The sequence below is a fragment of the Bison bison genome, unplaced genomic scaffold (genome assembly GCF_000754665.1).
Source record: "Bison bison bison isolate TAMUID 2011002044 unplaced genomic scaffold, Bison_UMD1.0 scf7180017864041, whole genome shotgun sequence".
Classification (NCBI taxonomy): domain Eukaryota; kingdom Metazoa; phylum Chordata; class Mammalia; order Artiodactyla; family Bovidae; genus Bison; species Bison bison.
In genome coordinates, this window is record NW_011494613.1 from 3249863 (window position 1) to 3271253 (window position 21391).

Below are 21391 nucleotides of genomic sequence, written 5' to 3' on the forward strand. Positions count from 1 at the left end.
TATGCATCCTCATTTCTTAATAAAACTGTTAGCTTTTTATAAAAATTTAGTTCAATTCTTTAAAGTAATCGCTTTTATATGAGACTTCTTACTTGAGTCACAGTTTTGGGAGGGCTGAGATTATGTCTTTATTACTGTTTTATTCCCAGTGCCTAATTCAGTGCCTTTTAGTAAACATGGATAAATGAATCAAATTATTAGGGTATTCCTTTCTGAACATTACTTACACCTTCCTGCTCCAGCTGAAACTTGATCACCACCCTGAGGATGCAGCTTCCACTGCAGTCCTCTCAAGTGTGAATGTATTCCCTCCCCCAGCAGTTGGGCCACTGGCCTTGGAGGCTTGTTCGATTAGTGCGTTTCAATCATTCTTCCTTTTTTCTCTCTAAACACCTCCAGCTTTGAGACCCATGCATCAGATTGTACCACCCATTACACACTCCTGTTGCAGTCATATATACACTCCCATATAGCTTCCTTCATCTCTTAAAGATTCTAGGATCTATTTTACTGTCTCTTTATTTAGCTTACTCCTGTCACAATTCTTGGTGATTTAAATATCTATGTGGATGATTCTTTCAATAGCCATCTCATCTTTCTGCATCTCTCTCCTCCAGTCTTCCAGATGCTCTTTACCTGTTCTGCTATCCACCCTATGATCATACCTTATTCTTGGTCATTATCAGTCTCAATTTCAAGCATCCACTTACTATCTTTCCAGCCTATTCTAAAATTCTAGCAAATTTTCAACTCTACTGGCGCCTGATTATAGTGATCTTATCACCTCTTTTCCTTTCCTTTAACCCCTTCATGTCCTCTCTTCTCTCTTTATCTAGCTTAGATTCCTTGGGTCACCATAAGTAGCTCCTACTTGCATGTAAGATAACCTCAGTTGTCCTGACCCTCTTCCTTTGTCCTGCTCACCTAACAAAACCTAAGTTTTATAAATTTAACTTTCTGCCTGTTGTATACCTTCAAAGCTTTATATGGCAAGAGTCTATCACACATTTGATGACTCAACTGTTCATGACAGTTGTCTTCAAGTAGACCCCTGGTGTTGCCTGATAACCTTCTTGCCTTTTGCTAGTCCACTCACTCTCCCCCTCTGGAGGACTCTTTTTTATCTTCTTCCTGTCCCCGCAACTATCCAACCTCTTCTCGCCAATAGAAAGAGAAATTTCTGCTTGTCTCCATCATATCAGTGACTGGCCTACCTGCATGTGGCACCCATATACTCCGCCTTTTCTACTTTGTATCTTTCTTACACATTTCGGTTAGTGGACAACTGCTCTGTTTCACACTAGTGGACCTCTTTTCTTGCTTGCTTAAGGTTATCACTTAACCAGCTGTGCCTTTTATACTTCATAAAATATTTCCTGTTAGTTCATTTCTATCAGTATCTGACATTCTTTACTATATCCTTGAAGGCTGGGTGAGTTTTGGCACATCTTGGTCTACCTGTGGTTTACCCCTGTGCTTTTGGGGAGGCTTCCTAAACTGAGAGCTGAGTATTCACTAGGGACCTACTCCTGGAGAATCCTCTAGTCTGTTGTTTGTCTTCTCAGCATTTTAAGACTGTTGGAAATGCCAGTATTCTTTTCACAGGGCTTAGGGCTTAGCTCTTTAACTTCGAGCCCTGTACAGGTTTGGGATTTAGCAAATGATCTGAGATGGAAACAAGTCTCAAATCTCTAATTTTGTCACTTCAGCCCTGCATAAATGCCAGAGGCTTAGATGACTTCTCTGTTCTCCAGCCAGAGTCTTCTATGTAGTCACAGCCTGATTTCTCAGCCTCTTGCCCATTCCTTGAGCCTTTAAAACTTAGGAGGAAAAAAACAACTTCCAGTCTTCCAATCACCTGTCTCCAGCTAAACCCTCTTCAGAATTCTAGCTGCTCAAGTCATTGTTGCAGTAGCAGTCTTCTGCTGTCTTAAACATGATTTTTAAATTTTAATCTAGCTTTATTTTTTCTTGGCTGGAGCACTGTTCTGCCACAAACAATTCTATCCTATCTCAATGTGGAAATCTGACATTTATCATTTATCTTCAGATTAGAATTGGGAAAAGTTCAATTTAAACTTTTTAAATGAGCAACTTTTTTTTTTTTTTTTAGCATTTTGTACCCTACCAATTGTATTCAATCTTGGATCATTCAGCATATTGTTTTAAAAAAAGTGAAGTGTTAGTGGCTCAGTTGTGTCTGACTCTTTGTGACCCCATGGATTGTAGCCTGCCAGGCCCCTCTGTCCATGGAATTCCGCAGGCAAGAGTACTGGGTAGCATTCCCTTCTCCAGGGGATCTTCCTAGCTCAGGGATCAAACCCAGGTCTTCTGCATTGCAGGCAGATTCTTTACTATGTGAACCACCAGGGAAGCCCTATATTGTTAAAGAGAGAGTCAAAACTATTTTTATGAGCTTACAACAATTACAGGTATAAACTCCAGCTTAGGATGTTTTAGAAATCATTTATTTTGTTAACTAAAACATCCATGTATATAAAGAACTGACCACTTTCTTTCTTTATCCCTGCTATATTCCAAGTCTTTATTATAAGGTCTTTGCTTTTGTGTTTTGGATATATTTTATATACCAACCCCCGTAACCCTTTTGGCAAAAGTCCATACTCCAGTCTTCATTCCCAGGCCTTACTTATTCAGTGCTCAGAAGCTAGGCCCTTTACCTACTGCACTGGGAACCAGCTGAGTTCCAATCAATGAAAATATGATATTATTCTATGGACTACAACTATCAGTGAGGCCTGAAGCCTTCTCCTGCGAGGCTCTAACCATCTATGCATATCCTGGGAAATCAAAACTATCCTAGAACCAGTCTAATTTAGCCAGAACCCCAAGGAATAGTATGCTAATTGTGTGAAAACTTCACTGGACCATGGGGTGTCCAGCTTTTTGGTTAGACATTATTTCTGATTGTGTCTGTGAGGGTGTTTCTGGATGACATTAACATCTGAATCTTAAATCATTGACTTTCCTGGTTTTCATGCCTTTGGACTAAAGCTGAAACTATACCTTTTTCTTATGGTTAGAATGAGATTTTGAGTCTTTGGAAAGAATACCACAGAAATGTCATCATAATTAGCACTATTTTCTCTTTCCCCAGGTGAAGTGTCTCCGTGTCCTTTCCCTGAGCTTCCTTTTCCTTTGTCGTCTTCTAGTTGTTAATTTTCCATCTTGGCCTATCAAGGCTGAATGAGTGATCATAAATTTCTATTACCTGAACACCATGCAGAGAATCTTAACTCATCACTATTTTCTGGAAAAGAGTCATTCCAAATCCCTAAATTCAGTAGTAACCCTTTTTCATCTGTGTACTTTTCTTTATTGTGTTTGTTGTTGAAAATATTTTTAAAACATTTATGTGCCTCTTTTACCCAAAATATAATTTATCTCTTTTTGATAGTTACTTACTTCTGTCAAATGCTGTAATGAAAACTATAGATCCTGAGATCTTTCAGGTCCACAGTTGACAAATATAAAAAGCAGGGAGGACCACGGAGTAAATATCAGGGTAATTAAAGAAATGCAGCTAAACATTTCACTAGTCAGGTTCCTCCTTCTCTATAGCTTGCAAGCTGTTGATATACCATGCACTAACCAGTCCATTCTGAAGGAGATCAGCCCTGGGATTTCTTTGGAAGGAATGATGCTAAAGATGAAACTCCAGTACTTTGGCACCTCATGCGAAGAGTTGACTTGTTGGAAAAGACTCTGATGCTGGGAGGGATTGGGGGGCAGGAGGAAAAGGGGACGACAGAGGATGAGATGGCTGGATGGCATCACTGACTCGATGGACGTGAGTTTGAGTGAACTCTGGGAGTTGGTGAGGGACAGGGAGGCCTGGCGTGCTGGGATTCATGGGGTCACAAAAAGTTGGACACGACTAAGTGACTGAACTGAACTGAACTGAAGCTCTAGCAAAATGAAAAATAAACTAGTTAAGAGGAAGATGTGAATCCAGTACAGGATTACAGTACAGGATTACAGTGAAGAAAATTCTAAGAAGACAGCTGAACAGTTTACCACAAATACAGGTGATCTGTTGCTTTGTAACTCTATTGGTTATAGGTTAAGATAAAGAGTACATAGCATGATTCCTTTTATATCCAGTTTAAAACATGCAAAATGACATAGGTGTTAGAAGTTAAACAGTGTTAGAAGTGAGAGTAATGACTACTCTTGGAAAGGAATTCTGATTAGGAAGAGGCATGGAGGAACCCTCTGGAGTGCTGCTTCTGTACTATAAAATGGGATCAATATCCACCAAATTTTTACTTAAGATGTGTGTTCTTTCCTATAAGTCATACATGATTTAAACTGTTTTTTTTTTAAATGCAAGTTTAGCTTTCATATCTATTCCTCTATCATTTTTCTTGTTTAGACCCTCATTATCTCTTGCCTGAATTATTACAATAGGATCCCAACTATTTCCTCAGCCTTGGACTTATAGTATATAATTTGCTTTATGCAGTGCTGTCCAGAAATCTTGTTCAAGAACGTACTTTCTTTATTACCAGAAAACTAAAAAAAATTTCAGGAGACCCAACTGCCTAGAAAATAAAGTCTAAGTTCCTGAGTATTTTATTCATCCAAATTCCCCTTGGATGAAATCTCAACATTTCTGTGTACAATTTTTCTATGAAGGCAGTACAAAAATCTATATTTATTTAAAATGTTTATACTCTTTGATTTAGTATTTCTACTTCTGAGAATTTTCCCTAAGGAAATAAACATGGATGTACATAAAAATTTACCTACAAAAATGCTCCTGGTATGAAAAGAAGAGAAAAAACATAACTACCTCCCCAAACAGCATGAGTTCAATAAATCTTAATATAAACATTTAGAAAAATATACAAATATCTGACAAAATATAAAATCAAAGTGAAAAATCAGGTTATCAAGTAGTATATTTGATATGCATTGAAAATAAGACAAAGGATCTGTGCATGACTGTTTCCCTTCTTGCTTATCTGTACTTGTCCAAAGTTATTTATAGTTTCAAAAAGTTGTAAAAATGTTGTAATAAGAAGAAAGGAAGTTATTAGAACAGATCAAATATCAACAATAAATTTCAGCAAGATGAACTGGAAAAAATGCACAGACAAATAATTGTATGACAGACAGGAAAGCAAATTAACAAACTGACAGGGGAAAAAATTAATAAAAATTTTTAGTCACAATAACAATGTTAAACATGTCTCCTACTTTTCTTGAAAAATGAAACTCTAAATGTTATGATTTATTTTCTTTTCAAGTATGAGTTTTTTGGCAAACTTCTAATAATTTAACAGATCATTATTTTGCATTTATTAGGTGCTAGTTATTATGTGAATTACAAGGGCTACAAAGTGAAAGCAACACTTAACAATGGGGAAATCTGGAAACTTGGTTATGCTTTCCTCTGCTCATGTGGAACATTACCTTTGATGGTCACATCACTGGCCAGGAATCTGGGTTTGCTCTTCAAGGAGATTTGCTAAAGTTTATTTTTACACACAAACTGGGACAACTCCAGTCATCCTGAGGGTATTTACAGGGGACTGGTTCCAGGAGTTCTGCGTATATCAAGACCCACTGAAGCTTGGTTTGTTATATTATCTCTGCATTATCCATCCTTTCCTCTATCCATCAGTTCACCTCACTCACTTTATGAATTTCAGGTGAAGGCAGAGGCATTGGTACTTTGTCCTCTGAATTCTTCAGCACAGCATATCATTAGTTATCACTCCAGAAATTCCCCCCGTTCTCTGTTCAGTTAACCCATGGCCTTGCTGTTCTCCAGTAGCAATCACCAATCTGGTATTTTTACATCATTAATTAGTTTTACTTTCTCTAGAAAGTTATATGCTTGAGATCACAATATAGCTTGTTGGGTAGAAAATACATATTTTTCTAAGCTTGCCTCTTGCTGTTGAGGACTGATTTTTTTTTTTTCTTTAAGATTTTCTTCATCTTTTTTGAAGTAGATCTAGAATTTCTATTATTCTTTTTCTGTGCTAATTCCTATGGGTCATTCTGTTAAAACTGCATTTCAGCATATCATTCCTAAAGGTCCACATGTAATTTTACCATCTTAAAATATCAAAAACTGAAATTATTTCCTTAAAAATTAGTCTTCACCAGCTTTGCAACTAATACTTTTTAAAATAGAATAGGCCATGTTAAGTATGCAGTACCATTTTCTCTGATACATTGTTCTTTAGTGTAATAGTAAACCTATCCTTATTTTCCAGAAAAAGCAGTGTTAGGCAAGATTGAAGGGAGTGTGAATTTAAGCCATGAACACATTTGATAATTAGCAGAAGTTTTGAGGAGCCTGTATTATAAAGTTTTAGCATGAAAGCATCTTTATTCTAAAGACTTTGTGACATTTTTTGTGTAAGTTATAAATTTATGATTTTTAAAAATCCCATATTTTGTAGTAATCTTGGAAAACTACTTTATAGTTTCATAAACTGCCATTTGGGCACAAAAATTCAAACTGCTGTGATTTTGTTTCTTCATTACATCTCTGATTTCATAAGGAAAATTTTCAGTTAGCATTTTGGTTAATTATATTTCTGCTAAATTTTATTTTCAAAAACACAGGAACATGCAACCAAATATGTAGTAAAATTATTTGACTTGTTTACACAAGTAGTGCAGGAGTAACATAAAGATACCTGAATGTATCATTCACTATAAAATGTAAGTCTTTAGTCCAAAGTATTAGGGCACTTTTTAAAATAAAACTTTCTTTCTCAACATCAAGGCCTTCACTGTTGAAAATGACTCTGTGGCTGTGCCTGTACATTTACCTACAGGTTTGTTTGATTAATTGCTACTTGACTCATCTATCATAATACTAAGCTCTGGGATCACAAAAGATCAGATTCTCAAATCACCTCCTAGAATTAATTTAAATATCTAATGTTGATACTTGCAATGATTCAGGGGATAATGGTTTTTGCTGTTACTAGTAGCCTGTCGGAGAAGGCAATGGCACCCCACTCCAGTGCTCTTGCCTGGAAAGTCCCATGGATGGAGGAGCCTGGTGGGCTGCAGTCCATGGGGTCGCGGAGAGTCGGACACGACTGAGTGACTTCCCTTTCACTTTTCGCTTTCATGCGTTGGAGAAGGAAATGGCAACCCACTCCAGTGTTCTTGCCTGGAGAATCCCAGGGATGGGGGAGCCTGATGGGCTGCCGTCTATGAGGTCGCACAGAGTCGGACACGACTGAAGTGACTTAGTAGTAGTAGTAATAGTAGCCTGTAACTAGAAAAAAATTCTGAAGTTATATATTAACTCCTTGTTAACATTATTTAACCTGTTGCAGTAAAAAATTATCATAGTCTTTATTAGTAGGTTAGAATATATAATGAAATATATTTCTAAGTTATAATTCATCTGGAAACTTTTTCAATAAATATGTCTGTAAGTCATAAATATATTACTAGATCTTCATGAGTGTTATTTTGGTTTAGATATCCTTGAAAATGGAATGTTTTTTGCTATTAATATATTTACTTTTTATTTACAATTTTTATTTCAAATGCAATTTACACACAAATGAAATACGTTAAGTATTAAATCAGCAATTTGACAAGTTGTGACAAATATTTTCACCCACATGACCACATCCCTCTGAAGATAGGAACATTTCCATATCCCAGGAAAGTCCCCTCATTTATTTCCCTTCCCTACCAATCACATCTGCCCCACCCAAATGACTTTTCTGTTTTGTTTTTGTTTTTTCAAAATTAATTAATTATTTTTTAAAAAGATGACTGAGGGCCGGGGACCATTGTTTCTGAATAATTCCAGCTGATATGTCTAAGCAAAGATAGAATTGGAAAATGTAATGATTAATTCAGGTGCAGACCATCCATGGACCCCAAAACCATTGAGGGAAACCACTTTGGGGAACATAAGATCCCGAAGTATCACCCTACAGACTTTTCTGTTTTTAACCATAGATTTATTTTGCATATTCTAGAACTTCGTGCAAGTAGATTAAACAATTACACAATTGGCAGCACAATATTTATATTCATTCATATTGCTCTTTCTACCAAGTACTTCTTTCCTTTTTATTGATAAGTATTCCATTGTGTATAATCTTGCATTTCTTATTCATTTTCCTGTTGATGGAACAGGAAAGTTGGATTTGTCCCGTTTTTGTTCATTATCATTAAAGCTACTATGAGAATTCTTGTATAAGCCTTTTTGTGGACGTAAGTTTTCATTCTCTTGGTTACAAATCTAAAAATGAAATTGTGGGATCACAAATTGCTCACTGAAGTTGCTCTATCATTTTACAGTCTCAGCAGCAATTTATGGACTCACCAACAATTGTCAGTATTTTTAATTATAACTTTTATTAGTTGTGCAATAATATGTATATCATTGTGGTTCTACTACATATTTCTTAGTGACTAATAGCAGTTTTTCATGTGCTTATTGCATTTATATACTTACCTTTTTGAACATGTGTTCAAGTCTTTTACCTATCTTTTATTTGACTTTTTTATTGATTTGTATATTCTATATAAAGTCAGTTATTTGATATATATAGTAAAAATATTTATTCCTAGTCTTCTCTTGATTGCTCATTTTCTTAATTCTGTTACTTTGATGGACCAAGTTTTAAATTTTGATGAAATCTGAGATATCATATTTTTTGTTGGAATAGAATTGCTTTACATTGTTGTGTTAGTCTCTACGGTACAACATCGTGAATCAGCCTTATGTATACATATGCCACCTCCCTCTCGGTGCTCCCTCTCAACCCACCCGCCTTTCCACCCCCTTTAGGTCATCGCAGAGCACCTAGCCGAGTTCCCTGTGTTATACAGTAGCTTGCCACTAGCTGTTTTACACAGGGTAGTGTCCTCCGTCCTTCCCACCCTCTCCTTCCTACCCTGCAAATAGATTCATCTGTACAATTTTTCTAGATCCCATGTGTTGTTGTTCTGTTGCTTAGTCATGTCTCTTTGCAACCCCATGGGCTATATTCCATATATATGCATTCATATATGATGGTATAGCAATATTTTAATGTACCTTGTCTAGGAAATGTGTCCTCACCCCAAATTACAAAGATATTGTCCTGTTTTCCTCTACAAGCTTTATTATTTTAGTTTTTACTTCTTATCTGTGATTTACTTTGAGTTAACTATTGTGTATGATATTAGATTCAGGATCGTTTTCTAAACAGGTTAATATTCAGTTGTTCCAGCACTGTTTGTTGAAAAGGTGTTTTTTACCCCGTTGAATGGCTTTAATGACGTGTTTTGAAAATTAATTGGCCATCCATGCGTGCTCCATTGCTAAGACGTGTCCAGCTCTTTGTGACTCCATGAACTGTAGCCCGCCAGACTCCTCTTTTCATGGGATTTCCCAGGCAAGAATACTGGAGTGGGTTGTCATTTCTACCTCTGTCAGATCTTCCCGACGAGGAACTGAGCCCGTGTCTCTTGCATCTCCTGCATTGGCAGGCGAATTCTTTGCCTTGTACCTGTTTATGAACATACTATTCTATTTTAATGATGTTTTCCTATGCTTATGCCAGTGGCACACTACACTGATTGCTGTAAATCAGTGATGTCAGGCATTGCTTGTCCTCCAACTTTGTTCTTTTTTTAAGATTGTTTTTGTTGTTATAGATTCTTTGTATTTTTCTATAAATATTAAAACCAGATTTTCAGCTTCTATGAAAAGCCTGGTGGGATTATAATTAGATTGTGTTGAATTAGTAGATCATTGAAATGGAGGGAGATTGACATCTTAACAATTTTTAGGTTTTTTTTTAATCCATGGTATTTCTCACAATCTTCTTGATATTAATAGTGTATTACATGGTTTAAATTGAAGAATCTTAAAAGAGTAAAATTTCATTTACTATCACCCTTCTTAATGTATTGACATTTTTATTTATTTTGATTGAAATAAATTGTTTTTAAAAGAAATTATGAGAATTAAAAATAAACTCTATGTCTGTCCATTATTGATTTTCAGTATTCCCTATTTGTTCATGTTGGAATGAATTTTCCTTATTTGTTATTTTTCTTTACCCAAATGACATCTTTTAGCCCTTCTTTCTTTCCTTCCATTCTTCTTTCCACACCTCCTTTCTTCTTTTCTTCCTTCCCTCCCTGCCCTTTCTCCTTTTCTCACTTCTTTCATTTGTTCCTTCATTTTTCCTTTCTTTCTCTCTTTCTCTTCTCTAATATACATCTGCTCTTCTTTAGTTCCATTCTTATTTATCTCCATATATTTTTATTTCACCTTCATTTTTAAGGGTATTGGTGGATGTGATGAATAAGATGTCTGTGAGAGATGTTGTGAGTGGTCTCCTGTATTCTGGATATATTCCTCCTTACCCTCAATGTATAATAGCAACTCTGCTTCCCCAAGGTAGTCAGAATTAGTTTCCGTAGCCTGTACATTTACCTCCTTCCTTACATATTGATTGAGAGGCATGAGGACCTCTACATGGCCAGGTAACAGTTTCAACTTCCAGCATAATGGGATTTTTGTTAGATCACTAAGTAGAATTTTTCTCCCCCTTTGAAACTACCACCCGTGGATTAGCAGAATCTCAGTTTGCCAAGATGGGAAGCAAAAATCTTGCTATTGGATCACCCTGGGTAATAATAAAGCCATTCCCATATCAACCCCTTGATTCCTAGACCCATGAATATTGACTGTGAATGAAAAAGTACCATATGTTGGACTATGATTTGGAACATAAACATTGTCACAGAGAACCTTATCCTAGCTCCAAAAGATATTGCCAGGTACCTGGCACTATATTTAAGTCTTCAAAATTCTGTTTTCACTGTTGTATCAAGTCAGCTGCTTCATGATGTTGTGGAACTTGGTAAGATCAGTTTTCAGGAACATGAGCCCAGTACCACGTTTCATGTGCTATGAAGTGAATTCCTTCATAAGAACAGTGCTGTGTGGAATCTCATGTGAGGCCTTCTATAAGTTCATGGGTTGCTGTTTTTGCAGAAGCGTTGCATTCAGAGAAGGCAAGTCCACATCCAGACAAAGTGTGTATTCTGGTAAGAAGAGTAAAGAGTAGTTTTAGTAAGAAGGTAGGAAAATGAAAGGTTGTGATCCAAGAGTAGAATTTCAGAGTTAAGGATTAAGGAGGACTAAAAACAAGATGCTGGCTGAGGATATTGTTTGAAGGTAAATTTTATTGGAATAAATGAGTCAAGAAATTGTAAAGCTAGAGTGTTGTGTGGGTGATTCTTGCTTCTTTCTAGAATATTGGCAAGCAAAAATGTTTTTTAATGTGGGAAAATAACCTTGGTTTTCACATCACAGTGTTACAGATATGAAGCAAGTCATCCAAATCATTGCTTCTCAAACTGTCTGTGGTGAAAACTAGTTTTTAAAAAAATACTTTTCCAATGTGTTATGGACCACTACTTTTTTAACATACAATAAAAATGACTTATCAAAAGATGAAATAAAAAATATATAGACATGCAGAATTCAAGCAAACATTCTTTTAATGAGTTCAAAGCCATGAAAGTTGCTCTGTGAAATTCCTGTAAAATTTTAGTACCTTCTGAATTTAGTTCCTTCTGAATTTTAGTACCAGCTTCATGGCAGTGTCAGTTTCGGACCACTACTAGCCCATGGACCACACACTTTGAATGGATAACAGAAACTTCAAAAGTGAAAGGGTTGTTTAGTGAAGGATTAGTGGACTGGAAATAACAGTTGGGAACCAGGAAAATTACATGGTCTTTTTTCCTGTCTGACATTACAGTATTTGAACATAGAGTAGGCTCTACTAGAGAGGGTGCAGATGAAGATGTCACTGGAAGTGACTAGTTTTTTTTTTTTTTTTTTTTATCAAGCTGAGGAAATAAAGGGATTAAGCTTAAGAATGTATGGAAGTATTTTGGCAATGAAAAGTACTTCCAAAGTCCCCAGCATCAAAAGTGCAGGAAAGGTAGGTAAGAGAAAGAATTAAGGCAGGAGAGAATGCAAGTTTTAGGTGACTTGAGGGAGCTAAATACAGTGTTGACTTACTTTTCTACTGAAATTGCTCTTGATTCCTGTCAAATGGTTTGGATGATGTTCATGGGTTTGCATATATATATTATTTTTAATTAATTAATTAATTTTTGGCTGCACTGGGTTTTCCTTGCTTTGCATGGGCTTTCTCTAGTTGTTGGAGAAGGCAATGGCACCCCACTCCAGTACTCTTGCCTGGAAAATCCCATGGATGGAGGAGCCTGGTGGGCTGCAGTCCATGGGGTCACTGAGAGTCGGACACGACTGAGCAACTTCACTTTCACTTTTCACTTTCATGCATTGGAGAAGGAAATGGCAACCCACTCCAGTGTTCTTGCCTGGAAAATCCCAGGGACGGTAGAGCCTGATGGGCTGCTGTCTGTGGGGTCATACAGAGTCGGACACGACTGAAGCTACTTAGCAGTCTCTAGTTGTGGTGAGCAGGGACTACTCTTCAGTGTGGTGTGTGTGTGGGCTTGTCGTTGCAGTGTCTTCTCTTGTGAAGAATGTGCTCTAGGGCATACAGGCTTCAGTAGCCAGCTCATGGGCTCTAGAGTGCAGACTCAGAGGTTGTGGTCTATGGACTTAGTTGCCCCACGGCACGTGAAATCTTTCCGGGCCAGGGGTCGAACCCACATCTACTGCATTGGCAGGTGGATTCTTATCCACTGTGCCACCAGGAAAGTTCTGAATATGTATAAAATGAAAACAGTATAAAAAATGTACAAATATTTTTTTAAAAATAGGTGAAATAGAGAATTCCCTGGCCCAGTGTTTGAGACGTTGTGCTTCTACGCATGGGGCATGGGTTTGATCCCTGGCCAGGGAACTAAGATCTGGCAAGCCATGTGGTACAGCCAGATAAATAAATAAAAATAGGTGAAATGATGGACTCTGTTGAAAAACTAGAAAGTGCCTAAATTTACAAAGTGTTTGCTAAATGGCAGTCACTAAATCAGACCACAAGTAATTTACTGCTTTCCTTTGGAGAATGCTAGTTATAGTTACATGTTCAAAAATAATTAGAGTCTTATCTCTCCAAGAGAATGACTCTTTCTCAACTTGTTGATACTTCGATTTATCACACAATTTTTTAGTTTTTCTCTTGTCATCTTAGAAGTTGAAGTGGCTGTCTGTTAGGATATCACAATGTTTGGGCAACACACATTATACAATAAGAAAATTAAGAATGAGAACTTAAGTAATTGACAGCTGTATTGAGATTACAACATTTATAATAGCAAACAAACAAAGTTTGCAAACCAAGAGGAGGAGGCATCTGTGATTCCAGGAATACAATAACTGAAAAAGAACTTAATAAACTATTTTTTTTTTTTTTTTTGCATTTCAGTAACTTTATTGAAAGGTATATCCCTTAGTACCAAAACATAATGGGAGTTGGTTAGGTTACCTCTGGCAACTCAAAATTAACACTGATGTATTCAAAATATTGAAATGTATCATTATTTTGGGAAAACTGTAAAGTTATCCATAAAACATGGTTTACCAAGTATGAGATACACTGTGGGTCTTTGGTTCATTTTCTAATGCCTCTATAGCCATAAAATGATGTCAAAACTGGGTGCAGCCATCCTGGATGGATTCAGGCTACACACTGCACTGAGTAACTCTCTGCAACACTTTAACCCTGTAGATCTCCAAACAGTACACCTCAGCAACCTTATACTTATGAAGATGCCTACTTACCTTTCCTAATACTTGCTTTTGGCACACTGTAGGGGCAATTAATGTAAGTATATTCTCTTCCTTTTAAGCAAAATTCTAAGTTAGAACCAAGTTTTATAAAAACAGTCCTCAGTAAAAACTGATGGAGTGTTAAAAAGTTTTCAGAGTGACGCTAATTTGTTTTGAGTTACTAGTACAGTAAAAACTAATTTTCTTGATGGGACTAGACTGAGGCAGTAAATTTTATATAAAACTTTTAAAATCATGGATACAAACATCACCTGTTTTCTAGAAAAATATTAAAGATAACATGCCAAAATTAATGAGTTGGTAGTTTTGCTTTACATAAATGCCCTCAAATTTAAATGTGATTTCTATGTAGCAGTAAGGTCCACATCTTTGGGTTAATAATTACTTGCATTATAGGTGCCAAGAAACTAACTATTCTCACTGTCTAGAATAGTGACCCTTATTGTGCCTTAAAAAGTGCATTTGTGAAATGGTGGTTTTGATGTAAACCTCATAGTTTAAGTAGGTTACCCTTTTTAAACACCACCTAAATACAATATATTGACCCAATATAGAAACTTGGATCAATGTTAGAAATGAAGATTCACAGTTTACCTTTCCAGGCTTGTCATTTGCATTTCACATTTATACTGTTACTTTGATTTGTATGTTTCATAGGTGAATTCAAATTTGAGTAATTCCACTATAGGGTAATGTTAATTAGGCAGTTTTCCCAAATCTGAGAACACCGATGCTAATCTAGTTGTAATGTTTTGAGGCTTCACAGCTTAAATCCGTTATAATATTATGGAATCCACAGCTCAGGATTGTGGAGAAAGGCTTCAGAAGTTTTTTGTTGCTGTAATCATCCAATTAAGGGACCGTTTCGGGAATTGTTGGAAGGTGGGTTATCCTGTAGTAACTATGCCTCAGTTGCCGTGCAGTATGCCCAGAAACAATCCATTTCAACTTCTGAACGTTTGGTTTGGCACACTTGTTCGATGAATATTCAGCTAAACACTTGGATACAAGCTCCTGCCAGAAAGTCAAATCTCTGCCACTGATCTTGGAATGTTTCTGAAGACGTTCTACTCCTTCTGTTAACTCTATATACTTCTGTGCTTGGATCTCCAATGCGATGATAGACAATGCCAACACAGATGGCTTTGCTTTAGAAAATATGATCCTGCAGTAGCATGCCTTAAGTTGGGCTTCTAGTCTTTCAAAATTAAGGCTACTCTTCCTTTCATGTGGCACGTTCTCTTGAAGGAGTGAGTAATAGAGCTGTAGAAACTGAAAGGCAGTAGTAGCTTTGACTTTCCAACACACCTTCTCCAATACAATCTTCTCCATTCTCATCAAGTCTGAAACCGTGAACCTGTACTGGCTTATTCGGATCAAGTCAGTTGCCAATGGGACATTCCTTTCCTCTTCTGTTGATTTTACAGCCAGATAGAAGCAGCTTAGTCCAACACACCCAAGGTGCTTGGGCTGTACCTTCATTTTAGACAGGAATCTGTCCAGTAAATTCACAGCTAGAGAAAATGTCTCCGTGTCAAAGCCAAAGAACTGAGTTAGACTAAGAAGATCTTTTACTTCAAAGTCCCTCAGTCTTGCAGTCATTCTAAGGCCATTATCATGTGCAGATTCAATTAGTCTCAGGCCGCAGACCTTTGGCTGACATCTCAACTCCTGTTCCAACAGGGCATTCAGCTGGTGTAGCAGTTTCTGAGAGTCAGTTGTTGTCAGTACCTCTATCATCTTGATTGCGACTGCAGCTCCTCAGCGGTAACCACCCTCCCCGGGCCTGCTCTCACCTCACCCCACGATATACGATCCGAGAGGCCTACGAGGCGAGAGGACTCGCGGGCAAGAGGGGACAGGCCCGGGGAGGGGGAGCCGTCTTGGGTGGGGGTTTCTGCAGCGCCGCCGAGACGACACTGCCCTTCTCTGGGTCAGTTCGGAGCCGAAGGGTTAATAAACTATTAAACCATGGCTGTCATCCAGTCAGTACTAATACTATTTCCTGAACTCTGCTTTGTGTCTTACAATAGTATAAGAAGCATCTCTATCCTTTTGTGCAATAACTGTCAACTCAACATTTAGGTTATACTGTTGTTTGTTTATGGATTTTGAGAAAATCCACTGAAGTTTACTCAAGCACCAATTCATTACAATGGTATTATTTACTGAATTTTGTGTTCCTGACCATTAGCTAAGTACAAGGTTCAGCATTACAAGGTTATGACTGTACAGAAAGGATCAGAGTACCACAGCCTAGTAGTTGAATTAACCAGAGAAGTAAAGTCATCATCTTAGAAATAAATGGTTTTGCAGCACTGAAGAGATTATAGAAAGTGAATAAGCTAGATTAGACCTGTTTTATGTAGTAATTTTATAGTTTATTTTAATTATTTCAGTTGTAAAATATTGTTATACTGTTAATTAGTTCTGATTGTTCATAGTAAACTATTGAAATGCAATACTTTTCTGATATAATTCATAACAAAAACTCAAAGCAGTTCTATAGTTTTTATTAATGAAATTGAAGAGGAAGTGTTATTAGGTTTGAACTGTAGCTTTTAATTTAACTGCTAGAATTATAATTTCAAATCTATTTAATATTTTAGGTGATCATCCTAAAATCTGGAAATTGCAAACTAAGTTTTCTTAAACTGTATATAAACATATTTATAATTCAGCATCAGTGTAGTAAGTATAATTATAAGCATTGACAAAATAAATGATTCATACATTAGATGTGAAATATAATAGCCTCAGTGTTAAACTGTCATTTTCTTCTTGTTAGACCTGAAGGCTGGACCGACAGATTGAGATCCTTAGAAGCTGTGGCATAGTGGAAGTGGTGCCTCTTCCCAGGATACAACAGATACTGCTGAAATCAAGGGTTTCTGTGACTTTTGTTTTTCTCTTCTTTTTTGGGCAGCCTGTTCAGATTACTCCCCTTGATTTATCATCCTGCCCTTCTCGTCTTTTACTCCTAGAACAGTGTGTGTCTAATCCATACACAGCCAGTTAGAATACACTGAGAATTAGGATGGTAGGGAAGAGAGATCAAAGAGGGATGGATTGAATGGACAAATGATAAGTTAGCTTTTGCTTACTTTTCTATTCAGGGAAGTATTACTTGCATTTTTTATCTTTTTTAGTTTCTTATTTTATTAACAACTCAACGTTAATAATCATTTCTAGATATGTTCTGTTAGAATCCAGAAAAGGTGATTTCAAAACTCTCCATTTAGTTAGACTCTTCAGTCCTCATCCAAGAGTTTGGCAATTCATGTTCAGGGCTTGCATGCAAGTGGCTTAAAAGCACTGCCAGAGTACTGTGAGTTAAAGGGAGAAGTTGAAGATCTGGTCTACCTGAAGTAGAGAAAGCTTGATGAGAACCTTGGACATTCACTTGATTCTTCCTTAGATTAAGGACCAAGCCTGAATGCAGTGCTATTTAATACAATATTCTATAATAATGGAAATATTTCTACATTGTTCAGTTTGGTAGCCATGAACTACATTTGGTTCCTGAGCACTTTAAATGTGGCTAGTGCAAAAGAATAATTTATTTTAAATTTTATTTAATTTTAATTAATGTACAGTTAAATCTGAATAGCCACATATGCCTTCTGTATATATATCTGTCAGAACAGCTCTAGGTAAAGATTCAGGACCTCAGATTAAGTTCAGAACTGGAATAGACCTGATAAAATAAATTACAAAAATAAGTTTGATAGGTGCAAAGGAATTAAGCAATAACTTCACTCTTTTCTGGAGGAAAAATCCACACTCTTCAAAGAAAGACAGCATAATATAGATACCTTACAGTGAACCACCCACATTGACCAGTGTATAATTAAAAATACTAGAAGTAGATAAATGTGAGCCTCAGTCCAGAGAACACAGTTAGCAGAAACAAATCTTGACATACTCAATATATTACACATTCAGAACAGTGCTTTGAAGAAGTTATTCTAACTTTCTTCCAAGACTTAAAAGAAAAGTGTTCCCAGTGTGTGAACTGCTGGGCAATATCAGCAAGGAAGCGAAACTCTAGAAAGAACTTAATTGTAAAACTAAAGTTGTAACATCTGATATGAAAACTTCGGTGGACATACTTAATAGTGGTTTAGAGACTGTACAGTAAAAGATTGGTGAGCTTGAAGACAGATCAGTAGAATTTATCTAACCTGAAGAAAAGGAAAAAATGATTATAAAAGAATATAATCTCTGTGATGTGTGGAACAGTATCAAGCATTCTAACAATGTTTAATTTCCAGATATTTAGGGATATTCTAGATATCTTATTCTTGTTAATTTCTCATTTAGTTCCCTTGTGAGCAGAAACATGCTCTATGATTTCAGTCTTTTCACATTTATTGTGATCTATTTTAAGGTTGAGCACATAGTTTTTTCTTTCCATTGAGAAGAATGTGTATTAGGTCAAACAATGAAAAGTAAAAGTCAAGCCTTCTACAATGTTAATGATTTTGTCTAGATTGTCTCGCAGTTAGAACCAATTATGATTGCTGAATAGTGTAAAAGAATGAAATTTGAGCACTCATGCTATCTGATTTCAAGACTTGCTCTAAAACTACAATAATCAAGACCGTGCTTTGCACATGCACAAATCAGTAGAAGAGTGTAGCAAGCCCAGAAACAGGTGTCTATTGTGTGTAGTGTTAGTTGCTCAGTCATGTCCAACTCTTTGCAACCCCATGGACTGTATAACCCACCAGGCTCCTCTGTCCATGGAATTCTCCTGGCAAGAATACTGGAGTTGGTAGCCATTTCCTTCTCCAGGGGATCTTCCCGGCCCAGGGATAGAACCTGGGTCTCCCTGCATTGCAGGCAAATTCTTTACCAGGAAAGCCCCAGATCTTGTGTATAGTTCCTTAATTTTTTTTTTACATTTTTAATAGATTTATTGAGACTTACATGCCATAGTAATAGTAGTCTCAGTAGACACGCTCAGTTGTGTCTGACTCTTTGCAGCCCCATGTACTGTAGCCTCCCAGGCTCCTGTGTCCATGAAATTTTCCAGGCAGGAATACTGGAGTGGGTTGCCATTTCCTTCTCCAGAGGATCTTCCCAACCCAAGAATTGAACCTGGGTCTCTCGCACTGCAGGCAGATTCTTTACCATCTGAGCCACCAGGGAAGCCATAAATACATTTAAAGTTATAATTCAGCATTTTTATTGTTTTCATAGAGTTGTATGTTCTCAAAATTTTGGAACATTTTCATCACCCCAGAAGAAACTTTATACCCATTATTAGTTATTCCCATTCAGTCCTGCAAAGCACCCCTCCACCAGCCCTAGGCAACCTCTAATGTACTGTCTATCTCCATAGATTTACTCTTTGGGACATTTTATGTAGTGGAATCACACAATTGTGATCTTTAGTGACTAATTTCTTTGACTTTATACAATGCATTTACAGTTCACCCATGTGGTAGCATGTATCAGTACTTTTATAGCTAAATTAATCCTTTTTAAATTGCCAAATAATAATATGGATATATCACATTTTGCTTGTCAGTTGATAGATAGTTTATTTCTACTTTGTGGTTATTGCAAATAATTCTTCTCTGTTCATTTACAACTTTTTGTGTGAATGTATTTTTTTTCACTTTCTTGAGAATGTACCTGAAAGTGGAATTTCTGTGTCATATGGCAACTATAACTGAAAAGTGGCCGTCTCTTTCCAACTGATGTCATTGTGGTGAGTCATGGAGACAGTCCAGGAAGGTCAACTAAATATGCCACGAATGTTCCTACCAATTGAGAGTGTCAAATTGGTTGGGGGTTCATTTGGTTGCTGTAGATCCGTAATTGTTTTCTAGAATTTCCACAAAGCTTTAGTCCATATGTTGTTTACTTTTTGTTTCCATTGAGGAGCTTATTTGTCCACCGTCTTGCAGGTGTCATTCTGCTCATTGTCATTTTGATTTACATTTCCCTAATGGCTACTGATATTGACTATCTTTTCTTGTGCTTATTGGCCATTTATATATGTTTTTTGAGAAATATCTATTTTGGTCCTTTGCCCATTGTTTAGTTACATTTTTATTCTTCCTTTTGTTATCAAGTAGTAAGAATTCTTTTTGTATTGTAGATACAAGATTTTTCTTTTTAATCAGATACATCATTTATAAAATATTTTTCCCTTTCTGTGGGTTGTCTTTTCCCCTTTTAATTATATGAGCAACCATGTGCAATACACAAGTTGTTCAGCATAGTCAAGTCCCATTTATTTTTTTTCTTTTGTTATTTGAAGGCTTAAAAGGTTATGCTGAACCCAATATCACTAAATTTACTCCTGTTCTTCCCTAAGATTTTTATACTTTTATTTCTTACATTCAGATCTGTGATCAAATCTAAGTTAATTTTTCTGTATGTACTAAGAACGTTGTCTAACTTTATTATTTTGCTTGTGACACACTTGACATTTGACCAAGGCATCAGGCCAGTCCACTGTGGAAGGATAGATTTACAGCAAGTAATGGTGGAACAACAGCTCAATATCACTATTAATTAAAAGAATTAATATCACTAGAATTAAAAGAAACCTTAACTCTCTCCTTACACCATACTCAAAAATAAAGTCAAGGTGGATTATAAACATACACAAGAAAACTTAAACCTTAAAGATGTTGTAAGACACCAGGGGTAAATATCTTTATTACCTCAAGGGAGGTAAACTTATCAGAAAGGACAGAAAGAGCTCCAACCATAGCAAAAACAAAAAAAAAGTGATAAATTTAACTTTGACAGAATTAAAAGCTAATGCTTGTCAAAAGCCAACTTTAAGACTATGAAAGGTGGGACTTCCCTGGTGGTCCAGTGGCTCAGATTTTTGTGCTTCCAATGCAAGGACCTAGTTCTGTCCCTGGTCAGGGGACTAGATCCCACATGCTGCAACCAAGAGTTCACCTGCCAAAGCCAAGTAAACAAACAACAAAAGATAAGCCATAGCCTAGGAGAAAATATTTGCAATTCATGTGTCTGACACAGGACTTGCATTACTGCTGCTGTTGCTGCTAAGTCGCTTCAGTCGTGTCTGACTCTGTGCGACCCCATAGACGGCAGCCCACCAGGCTCCCCCGTCCCTGGGATTCTCCAGGCAAGAACACTGGAGTGGGTTGCCATTTCCTTCTCCAATGCATGAAAGTGAAGTCGCTCAGTCATGTCCGACTCTTAGCCACCCCATAGACTGTAGCCCACCAGGCTCCTCCATCCATTGGACTTTCCAGGCAAGAGCACCGGAGTGGGGTGCCATTGCCTTCTCCATGTGAATAAAAAGAACCCAAGAAAAAAATTGACCAAAGACTGGAAGAAAAGCTTCACAGATGTTCAGTGAACACACGAAAAGATTATTATAATTTGTGAACAGGGAAACACAAAGTTAAATGTGATACCACCTCACATACACAATGGCATCTGAAATTAAAAAGACCAACAACAGTAAATGTTGGCGAGAGTGTATAGCAACTGAAACAAGGACCCATTGCTAATTGGAATGTAAAATGGAACAACCAGTTTTGAAAACTACTTGACAGTTTCTTAGACACTTGAACAAGATATACTTTGTGACCTAGCAAGTCCGTTTCTATGTATTTATCCAAGGAAAATGAAAAAAAA

General features: G+C 36.8%; 1 protein-coding gene and 1 pseudogene across 4 annotated transcripts in view; one reads left to right on the forward strand and one right to left on the reverse strand.

Moving 5' to 3' along the window:
• Positions 1-21391, forward strand: part of MIPOL1 (mirror-image polydactyly 1) — a 333558-nt gene that overhangs the window by 138248 nt on the left and 173919 nt on the right. The gene's annotated exons all lie outside the window — the stretch shown is intronic.
• On the reverse strand, positions 13363-15700 carry LOC104985248 (annotated as a pseudogene). The gene has a single exon (XR_824868.1). The product of XR_824868.1 is annotated as a cyclin-G1 pseudogene (transcript).